The sequence below is a fragment of the Hypomesus nipponensis genome, chromosome 20, assembly GCF_054491055.1.
Source record: "Hypomesus nipponensis isolate SF chromosome 20, ASM5449105v1, whole genome shotgun sequence".
Classification (NCBI taxonomy): domain Eukaryota; kingdom Metazoa; phylum Chordata; class Actinopteri; order Osmeriformes; family Osmeridae; genus Hypomesus; species Hypomesus nipponensis.
Window position 1 is genome coordinate 1,280,001 of NC_140380.1, and position 7,500 is coordinate 1,287,500.

The window sequence follows — 7,500 nt, forward strand, 5'->3', positions numbered from 1 at the left end:
AGGTGCTGTATGCTCTTTTGCTCATTCACTTAGAAACTGACATCTTGCAATATGCACAAGCAGTCCTTCATGAAAGGGGCTGGAAGCTGTTTTCATTTTGACACGAGAGAGAGAGAGAGAGAGAGAGACTACCTTGCATTGTCAATTGCTAAATCTGTATATGGATAAGTAGCCTATGGTTGTCAACTTATTTCGTACGGCCATACCAGCCTGGCAACGCCCGATCTCGTCTGATCTCGGAAGCTAAGCAGGGTCGGGCCTGGTTAGTACTTGGATGGGAGACCGCCTGGGAATACCAGGTGCTGTATGCTCTTTTGCTCATTCACTTAGAAACTGAAATCTTGCAATATGCACAAGTAGTCCTTCATGAAAGGGGCTGGAAGCTGTTTTCATTTTGACACGAGAGAGAGAGAGAGAGAGAGAGACCACCTTGCATTGTCAATTGCTAAATCTGTATATGGATAAGTAGCCTATGGTTGTCAACTTATTTCGTACGGCCATACCAGCCTGGCAACGCCCGATCTCGTCTGATCTCGGAAGCTAAGCAGGGTCGGGCCTGGTTAGTACTTGGATGGGAGACCGCCTGGGAATACCAGGTGCTGTATGCTCTTTTGCTCATTCACTTAGAAACTGACATCTTGCAATATGCACAAGTAGTCCTTCATGAAAGGGGCTGGAAGCTGTTTTCATTTTGACACGAGAGATAGAGAGAGAGAGACCACCTTGCATTGTCAATTGCTAAATCTGTATATGGATAAGTAGCCTATGGTTGTCAACTTATTTCGTACGGCCATACCAGCCTGGCAACGCCCGATCTCGTCTGATCTCGGAAGCTAAGCAGGGTCGGGCCTGGTTAGTACTTGGATGGGAGACCGCCTGGGAATACCAGGTGCTGTATGCTCTTTTGCTCATTCACTTAGAAACTGACATCTTGCAATATGCACAAGTAGTCCTTCATGAAAGGGGCTGGAAACTGTTTTCATTTTGACACGAGAGAGAGAGAGAGAGAGAGAGAGAGAGAGACCACCTTGCATTGTCAATTGCTAAATCTGTATATGGATAAGTAGCCTATGGTTGTCAACTTATTTCGTACGGCCATACCAGCCTGGCAACGCCCGATCTCGTCTGATCTCGGAAGCTAAGCAGGGTCGGGCCTGGTTAGTACTTGGATGGGAGACCGCCTGGGAATACCAGGTGCTGTATGCTCATTCACTTAGAAACTGAAATCTTGCAATATGCACAAGTAGTCCTTCATGAAAGGGGCTGGAAGCTGTTTTCATTTTGACACGAGAGGGAGAGAGAGAGAGAGAGACCACCTTGCATTGTCAATTGCTAAATCTGTATATGGATAAGTAGCCTATGGTTGTCAACTTATTTCGTACGGCCATACCAGCCTGGCAACGCCCGATCTCGTCTGATCTCGGAAGCTAAGCAGGGTCGGGCCTGGTTAGTACTTGGATGGGAGACCGCCTGGGAATACCAGGTGCTGTATGCTCTTTTGCTCATTCACTTAGAAACTGAAATCTTGCAATATGCACAAGTAGTCCTTCATGAAAGGGGCTGGAAGCTGTTTTCATTTTGACACGAGAGAGAGAGAGAGAGAGACCACTTTGCATTGTCAATTGCTAAATCTGTATATGGATAAGTAGCCTATGGTTGTCAACTTATTTTGTACGGCTATACCAGCCTGGCAACGCCCGATCTCGTCTGATCTCGGAAGCTAAGCATGGTCGGGCCTGGTTAGTACTTGGATGGGAGACCGCCTGGGAATACCAGGTGCTGTATGCTCTTTTGCTCATTCACTTAGAAACTGAAATCTTGCAATATGCACAAGTAGTCCTTCATGAAAGGGGCTGGAAGCTGTTTTCATTTTGACACGAGAGAGAGAGAGAGAGAGAGAGAGAGAGAGACTACCTTGCATTGTCAATTGCTAAATCTGTATATGGATAAGTAGCCTATGGTTGTCAACTTATTTCGTACGGCCATACCAGCCTGGCAACGCCCGATCTCGTCTGATCTCGGAAGCTAAGCAGGGTCGGGCCTGGTTAGTACTTGGATGGGAGACCGCCTGGGAATACCAGGTGCTGTATGCTCTTTTGCTCATTCACTTAGAAACTGAAATCTTGCAATATGCACAAGTAGTCCTTCATGAAAGGGGCTGGAAGCTGTTTTCATTTTGACACGAGAGAGAGAGAGAGAGAGAGAGACCACTTTGCATTGTCAATTGCTAAATCTGTATATGGATAAGTAGCCTATGGTTGTCAACTTATTTTGTACGGCTATACCAGCCTGGCAACGCCCGATCTCGTCTGATCTCGGAAGCTAAGCATGGTCGGGCCTGGTTAGTACTTGGATGGGAGACCGCCTGGGAATACCAGGTGCTGTATGCTCTTTTGCTCATTCACTTAGAAACTGAAATCTTGCAATATGCACAAGTAGTCCTTCATGAAAGGGGCTGGAAGCTGTTTTCATTTTGACACGAGAGAGAGAGAGAGAGAGAGAGAGAGAGAGAGACTACCTTGCATTGTCAATTGCTAAATCTGTATATGGATAAGTAGCCTATGGTTGTCAACTTATTTTGTACGGCTATACCAGCCTGGCAACGCCCGATCTCGTCTGATCTCGGAAGCTAAGCATGGTCGGGCCTGGTTAGTACTTGGATGGGAGACCGCCTGGGAATACCAGGTGCTGTATGCTCATTCACTTAGAAACTGAAATCTTGCAATATGCACAAGTAGTCCTTCATGAAAGGGGCTGGAAGCTGTTTTCATTTTGACACGAGAGAGAGAGAGAGAGAGACCACCTTGCATTGTCAATTGCTAAATCTGTATATGGATAAGTAGCCTATGGTTGTCAACTTATTTCGTACGGCCATACCAGCCTGGCAACGCCCGATCTCGTCTGATCTCGGAAGCTAAGCAGGGTCGGGCCTGGTTAGTACTTGGATGGGAGACCGCCTGGGAATACCAGGTGCTGTATGCTCATTCACTTAGAAACTGAAATCTTGCAATATGCACAAGTAGTCCTTCATGAAAGGGGCTGGAAGCTGTTTTCATTTTGACACGAGAGGGAGAGAGAGAGAGAGAGAGACCACCTTGCATTGTCAATTGCTAAATCTGTATATGGATAAGTAGCCTATGGTTGTCAACTTATTTCGTACGGCCATACCAGCCTGGCAACGCCCGATCTCGTCTGATCTCGGAAGCTAAGCAGGGTTGGGCCTGGTTAGTACTTGGATGGGAGACCGCCTGGGAATACCAGGTGCTGTATGCTCTTTTGCTCATTCACTTAGAAACTGAAATCTTGCAATATGCACAAGTAGTCCTTCATGAAAGGGGCTGGAAGCTGTTTTCATTTTGACACGAGAGAGAGAGAGAGAGAGAGAGAGAGAGAGAGAGAGAGAGACTACCTTGCATTGTCAATTGCTAAATCTGTATATGGATAAGTAGCCTATGGTTGTCAACTTATTTCGTACGGCCATACCAGCCTGGCAACGCCCGATCTCGTCTGATCTCGGAGCTAAGCAGGGTCGGGCCTGGTTAGTACTTGGATGGGAGACCGCCTGGGAATACCAGGTGCTGTATGCTCTTTTGCTCATTCACTTAGAAACTGAAATCTTGCAATATGCACAAGTAGTCCTTCATGAAAGGGGCTGGAAGCTGTTTTCATTTTGACACGAGAGGGAGAGAGAGAGAGAGAGAGACCACCTTGCATTGTCAATTGCTAAATCTGTATATGGATAAGTAGCCTATGGTTGTCAACTTATTTCGTACGGCCATACCAGCCTGGCAACGCCCGATCTCGTCTGATCTCGGAAGCTAAGCAGGGTTGGGCCTGGTTAGTACTTGGATGGGAGACCGCCTGGGAATACCAGGTGCTGTATGCTCTTTTGCTCATTCACTTAGAAACTGAAATCTTGCAATATGCACAAGTAGTCCTTCATGAAAGGGGCTGGAAGCTGTTTTCATTTTGACACGAGAGAGAGAGAGAGAGAGAGAGAGAGAGAGAGAGAGAGAGAGAGAGAGACTACCTTGCATTGTCAATTGCTAAATCTGTATATGGATAAGTAGCCTATGGTTGTCAACTTATTTCGTACGGCCATACCAGCCTGGCAACGCCTGATCTCGTCTGATCTCGGAGCTAAGCAGGGTCGGGCCTGGTTAGTACTTGGATGGGAGACCGCCTGGGAATACCAGGTGCTGTATGCTCTTTTGCTCATTCACTTAGAAACTGAAATCTTGCAATATGCACAAGTAGTCCTTCATGAAAGGGGCTGGAAGCTGTTTTCATTTTGACACGAGAGAGAGAGAGAGAGAGAGAGAGAGAGAGAGAGAGAGACTACCTTGCATTGTCAATTGCTAAATCTGTATATGGATAAGTAGCCTATGGTTGTCAACTTATTTCGTACGGCCATACCAGCCTGGCAACGCCCGATCTCGTCTGATCTCGGAGCTAAGCAGGGTCGGGCCTGGTTAGTACTTGGATGGGAGACCGCCTGGGAATACCAGGTGCTGTATGCTCTTTTGCTCATTCACTTAGAAACTGAAATCTTGCAATATGCACAAGTAGTCCTTCATGAAAGGGGCTGGAAGCTGTTTTCATTTTGACACGAGAGGGAGAGAGAGAGAGAGAGAGACCACCTTGCATTGTCAATTGCTAAATCTGTATATGGATAAGTAGCCTATGGTTGTCAACTTATTTCGTACGGCCATACCAGCCTGGCAACGCCCGATCTCGTCTGATCTCGGAAGCTAAGCAGGGTTGGGCCTGGTTAGTACTTGGATGGGAGACCGCCTGGGAATACCAGGTGCTGTATGCTCTTTTGCTCATTCACTTAGAAACTGAAATCTTGCAATATGCACAAGTAGTCCTTCATGAAAGGGGCTGGAAGCTGTTTTCATTTTGACACGAGAGAGAGAGAGAGAGAGAGAGAGAGAGAGAGAGAGAGAGAGAGAGACTACCTTGCATTGTCAATTGCTAAATCTGTATATGGATAAGTAGCCTATGGTTGTCAACTTATTTCGTACGGCCATACCAGCCTGGCAACGCCCGATCTCGTCTGATCTCGGAGCTAAGCAGGGTCGGGCCTGGTTAGTACTTGGATGGGAGACCGCCTGGGAATACCAGGTGCTGTATGCTCTTTTGCTCATTCACTTAGAAACTGAAATCTTGCAATATGCACAAGTAGTCCTTCATGAAAGGGGCTGGAAGCTGTTTTCATTTTGACACGAGAGGGAGAGAGAGAGAGAGAGAGACCACCTTGCATTGTCAATTGCTAAATCTGTATATGGATAAGTAGCCTATGGTTGTCAACTTATTTCGTACGGCCATACCAGCCTGGCAACGCCCGATCTCGTCTGATCTCGGAAGCTAAGCAGGGTTGGGCCTGGTTAGTACTTGGATGGGAGACCGCCTGGGAATACCAGGTGCTGTATGCTCTTTTGCTCATTCACTAGGAAACTGAAATCTTGCAATATGCACAAGTAGTCCTTCATGAAAGGGGCTGGAAGCTGTTTTCATTTTGACACGAGAGAGAGAGAGAGAGAGAGAGAGAGAGAGAGAGACTACCTTGCATTGTCAATTGCTAAATCCGTATATGGATAAGTAGCCTATGGTTGTCAACTTATTTCGTACGGCCATACCAGCCTGGCAACGCCCGATCTCGTCTGATCTTGGAGCTAAGCAGGGTCGGGCCTGGTTAGTACTTGGATGGGAGACCGCCTGGGAATACCAGGTGCTGTATGCTCTTTTGCTCATTCACTTAGAAACTGAAATCTTGCAATATGCACAAGTAGTCCTTCATGAAAGGGGCTGGAAGCTGTTTTCATTTTGACACGAGAGAGAGAGAGAGAGAGAGAGACCACCTTGCATTGTCAATTGCTAAATCTGTATATGGATAAGTAGCCTATGGTTGTCAACTTATTTTGTACGGCTATACCAGCCTGGCAACGCCCGATCTCGTCTGATCTCGGAAGCTAAGCATGGTCGGGCCTGGTTAGTACTTGGATGGGAGACCGCCTGGGAATACCAGGTGCTGTATGCTCTTTTGCTCATTCACTTAGAAACTGAAATCTTGCAGTATGCACAAGTAGTCCTTCATGAAAGGGGCTGGAAGCTGTTTTCATTTTGACACGAGAGAGAGAGAGAGAGAGAGAGAGAGAGAGAGAGAGACTACCTTGCATTGTCAATTGCTAAATCTGTATATGGATAAGTAGCCTATGGTTGTCAACTTATTTCGTACGGCCATACCAGCCTGGCAACGCCCGATCTCGTCTGATCTCGGAGCTAAGCAGGGTCGGGCCTGGTTAGTACTTGGATGGGAGACCGCCTGGGAATACCAGGTGCTGTATGCTCTTTTGCTCATTCACTTAGAAACTGAAATCTTGCAATATGCACAAGTAGTCCTTCATGAAAGGGGCTGGAAGCTGTTTTCATTTTGACACGAGAGGGAGAGAGAGAGAGAGAGAGACCACCTTGCATTGTCAATTGCTAAATCTGTATATGGATAAGTAGCCTATGGTTGTCAACTTATTTCGTACGGCCATACCAGCCTGGCAACGCCCGATCTCGTCTGATCTCGGAAGCTAAGCAGGGTTGGGCCTGGTTAGTACTTGGATGGGAGACCGCCTGGGAATACCAGGTGCTGTATGCTCTTTTGCTCATTCACTTAGAAACTGAAATCTTGCAATATGCACAAGTAGTCCTTCATGAAAGGGGCTGGAAGCTGTTTTCATTTTGACACGAGAGAGAGAGAGAGAGAGAGAGAGAGAGAGAGAGAGAGAGAGACTACCTTGCATTGTCAATTGCTAAATCTGTATATGGATAAGTAGCCTATGGTTGTCAACTTATTTCGTACGGCCATACCAGCCTGGCAACGCCCGATCTCGTCTGATCTTGGAGCTAAGCAGGGTCGGGCCTGGTTAGTACTTGGATGGGAGACCGCCTGGGAATACCAGGTGCTGTATGCTCTTTTGCTCATTCACTTAGAAACTGAAATCTTGCAATATGCACAAGTAGTCCTTCATGAAAGGGGCTGGAAGCTGTTTTCATTTTGACACGAGAGAGAGAGAGACCACCTTGCATTGTCAATTGCTAAATCTGTATATGGATAAGTAGCCTATGGTTGTCAACTTATTTCGTACGGCCATACCAGCCTGGCAACGCCTGATCTCGTCTGATCTCGGAAGCTAAGCAGGGTCGGGCCTGGTTAGTACTTGGATGGGAGACCGCCTGGGAATACCAGGTGCTGTATGCTCTTTTGCTCATTCACTTAGAAACTGAAATCTTGCAATATGCACAAGTAGTCCTTCATGAAAGGGGCTGGAAGCTGTTTTCATTTTGACACGAGAGAGAGAGAGAGAGACCACCTTGCATTGTCAATTGCTAAATCTGTATATGGATAAGTAGCCTATGGTTGTCAACTTATTTCGTACGGCCATACCAGCCTGGCAACGCCTGATCTCGTCTGATCTCGGAAGCTAAGCAGGGTTGGGCCTGGTT

At 46.9% G+C, this 7,500-nt stretch overlaps 15 non-coding genes and 11 pseudogenes across 15 annotated transcripts in view; all 26 read left to right on the top strand.

The window, feature by feature from the left end:
• Positions 1-14, top strand: part of LOC146242363 (5S ribosomal RNA) — a 119-nt gene extending 105 nt beyond the window's left edge. Inside the window, exon 1 of the ribosomal RNA XR_014739699.1 lies at positions 1-14. This exon is cut by the window's left edge and continues 105 nt beyond it. This is a non-coding gene — a ribosomal RNA (5S ribosomal RNA).
• Positions 15-192: 178 nt separating this feature from the next.
• On the top strand, positions 193-311 carry LOC146242364 (5S ribosomal RNA). Its single transcript, XR_014737215.1, has one exon. It is a non-coding gene; the product is annotated as a 5S ribosomal RNA (ribosomal RNA).
• Positions 312-489: 178 nt separating this feature from the next.
• On the top strand, positions 490-608 carry LOC146242365 (5S ribosomal RNA). Its single transcript, XR_014737216.1, has one exon. It is a non-coding gene; the product is annotated as a 5S ribosomal RNA (ribosomal RNA).
• Positions 609-782: 174 nt separating this feature from the next.
• Positions 783-901, top strand: LOC146242366 (5S ribosomal RNA). The gene has a single exon (XR_014737218.1). It is a non-coding gene; the product is annotated as a 5S ribosomal RNA (ribosomal RNA).
• A 186-nt stretch (positions 902-1,087) lies between these two features.
• LOC146242367 (5S ribosomal RNA) lies at positions 1,088-1,206 on the top strand. The gene has a single exon (XR_014737219.1). It is a non-coding gene; the product is annotated as a 5S ribosomal RNA (ribosomal RNA).
• A 170-nt stretch (positions 1,207-1,376) lies between these two features.
• On the top strand, positions 1,377-1,495 carry LOC146242368 (5S ribosomal RNA). Its single transcript, XR_014737220.1, has one exon. It is a non-coding gene; the product is annotated as a 5S ribosomal RNA (ribosomal RNA).
• Positions 1,496-1,669: 174 nt separating this feature from the next.
• Positions 1,670-1,788, top strand: LOC146242369 (5S ribosomal RNA; annotated as a pseudogene).
• A 186-nt stretch (positions 1,789-1,974) lies between these two features.
• On the top strand, positions 1,975-2,093 carry LOC146242370 (5S ribosomal RNA). The gene has a single exon (XR_014737221.1). It is a non-coding gene; the product is annotated as a 5S ribosomal RNA (ribosomal RNA).
• A 178-nt stretch (positions 2,094-2,271) lies between these two features.
• On the top strand, positions 2,272-2,390 carry LOC146242371 (5S ribosomal RNA; annotated as a pseudogene).
• A 188-nt stretch (positions 2,391-2,578) lies between these two features.
• Positions 2,579-2,697, top strand: LOC146242372 (5S ribosomal RNA; annotated as a pseudogene).
• Positions 2,698-2,863: 166 nt separating this feature from the next.
• Positions 2,864-2,982, top strand: LOC146242373 (5S ribosomal RNA). The gene has a single exon (XR_014737223.1). It is a non-coding gene; the product is annotated as a 5S ribosomal RNA (ribosomal RNA).
• Positions 2,983-3,154: 172 nt separating this feature from the next.
• Positions 3,155-3,273, top strand: LOC146242374 (5S ribosomal RNA). Its single transcript, XR_014737578.1, has one exon. It is a non-coding gene; the product is annotated as a 5S ribosomal RNA (ribosomal RNA).
• A 196-nt stretch (positions 3,274-3,469) lies between these two features.
• On the top strand, positions 3,470-3,587 carry LOC146242375 (5S ribosomal RNA; annotated as a pseudogene).
• A 180-nt stretch (positions 3,588-3,767) lies between these two features.
• On the top strand, positions 3,768-3,886 carry LOC146242376 (5S ribosomal RNA). The gene has a single exon (XR_014737590.1). It is a non-coding gene; the product is annotated as a 5S ribosomal RNA (ribosomal RNA).
• Positions 3,887-4,090: 204 nt separating this feature from the next.
• Positions 4,091-4,208, top strand: LOC146242377 (5S ribosomal RNA; annotated as a pseudogene).
• A 194-nt stretch (positions 4,209-4,402) lies between these two features.
• LOC146242378 (5S ribosomal RNA) lies at positions 4,403-4,520 on the top strand (annotated as a pseudogene).
• A 180-nt stretch (positions 4,521-4,700) lies between these two features.
• On the top strand, positions 4,701-4,819 carry LOC146242379 (5S ribosomal RNA). The gene has a single exon (XR_014737602.1). It is a non-coding gene; the product is annotated as a 5S ribosomal RNA (ribosomal RNA).
• A 202-nt stretch (positions 4,820-5,021) lies between these two features.
• Positions 5,022-5,139, top strand: LOC146242380 (5S ribosomal RNA; annotated as a pseudogene).
• Positions 5,140-5,319: 180 nt separating this feature from the next.
• On the top strand, positions 5,320-5,438 carry LOC146242381 (5S ribosomal RNA). Its single transcript, XR_014737615.1, has one exon. It is a non-coding gene; the product is annotated as a 5S ribosomal RNA (ribosomal RNA).
• A 190-nt stretch (positions 5,439-5,628) lies between these two features.
• LOC146242382 (5S ribosomal RNA) lies at positions 5,629-5,746 on the top strand (annotated as a pseudogene).
• Positions 5,747-5,924: 178 nt separating this feature from the next.
• Positions 5,925-6,043, top strand: LOC146242383 (5S ribosomal RNA; annotated as a pseudogene).
• Positions 6,044-6,235: 192 nt separating this feature from the next.
• Positions 6,236-6,353, top strand: LOC146242384 (5S ribosomal RNA; annotated as a pseudogene).
• Positions 6,354-6,533: 180 nt separating this feature from the next.
• Positions 6,534-6,652, top strand: LOC146242385 (5S ribosomal RNA). Its single transcript, XR_014737627.1, has one exon. It is a non-coding gene; the product is annotated as a 5S ribosomal RNA (ribosomal RNA).
• A 198-nt stretch (positions 6,653-6,850) lies between these two features.
• On the top strand, positions 6,851-6,968 carry LOC146242386 (5S ribosomal RNA; annotated as a pseudogene).
• A 168-nt stretch (positions 6,969-7,136) lies between these two features.
• Positions 7,137-7,255, top strand: LOC146242387 (5S ribosomal RNA). The gene has a single exon (XR_014740037.1). It is a non-coding gene; the product is annotated as a 5S ribosomal RNA (ribosomal RNA).
• A 172-nt stretch (positions 7,256-7,427) lies between these two features.
• Positions 7,428-7,500, top strand: part of LOC146242388 (5S ribosomal RNA) — a 119-nt gene continuing 46 nt past the window's right edge. Inside the window, exon 1 of the ribosomal RNA XR_014739833.1 lies at positions 7,428-7,500. This exon is cut by the window's right edge and continues 46 nt beyond it. This is a non-coding gene — a ribosomal RNA (5S ribosomal RNA).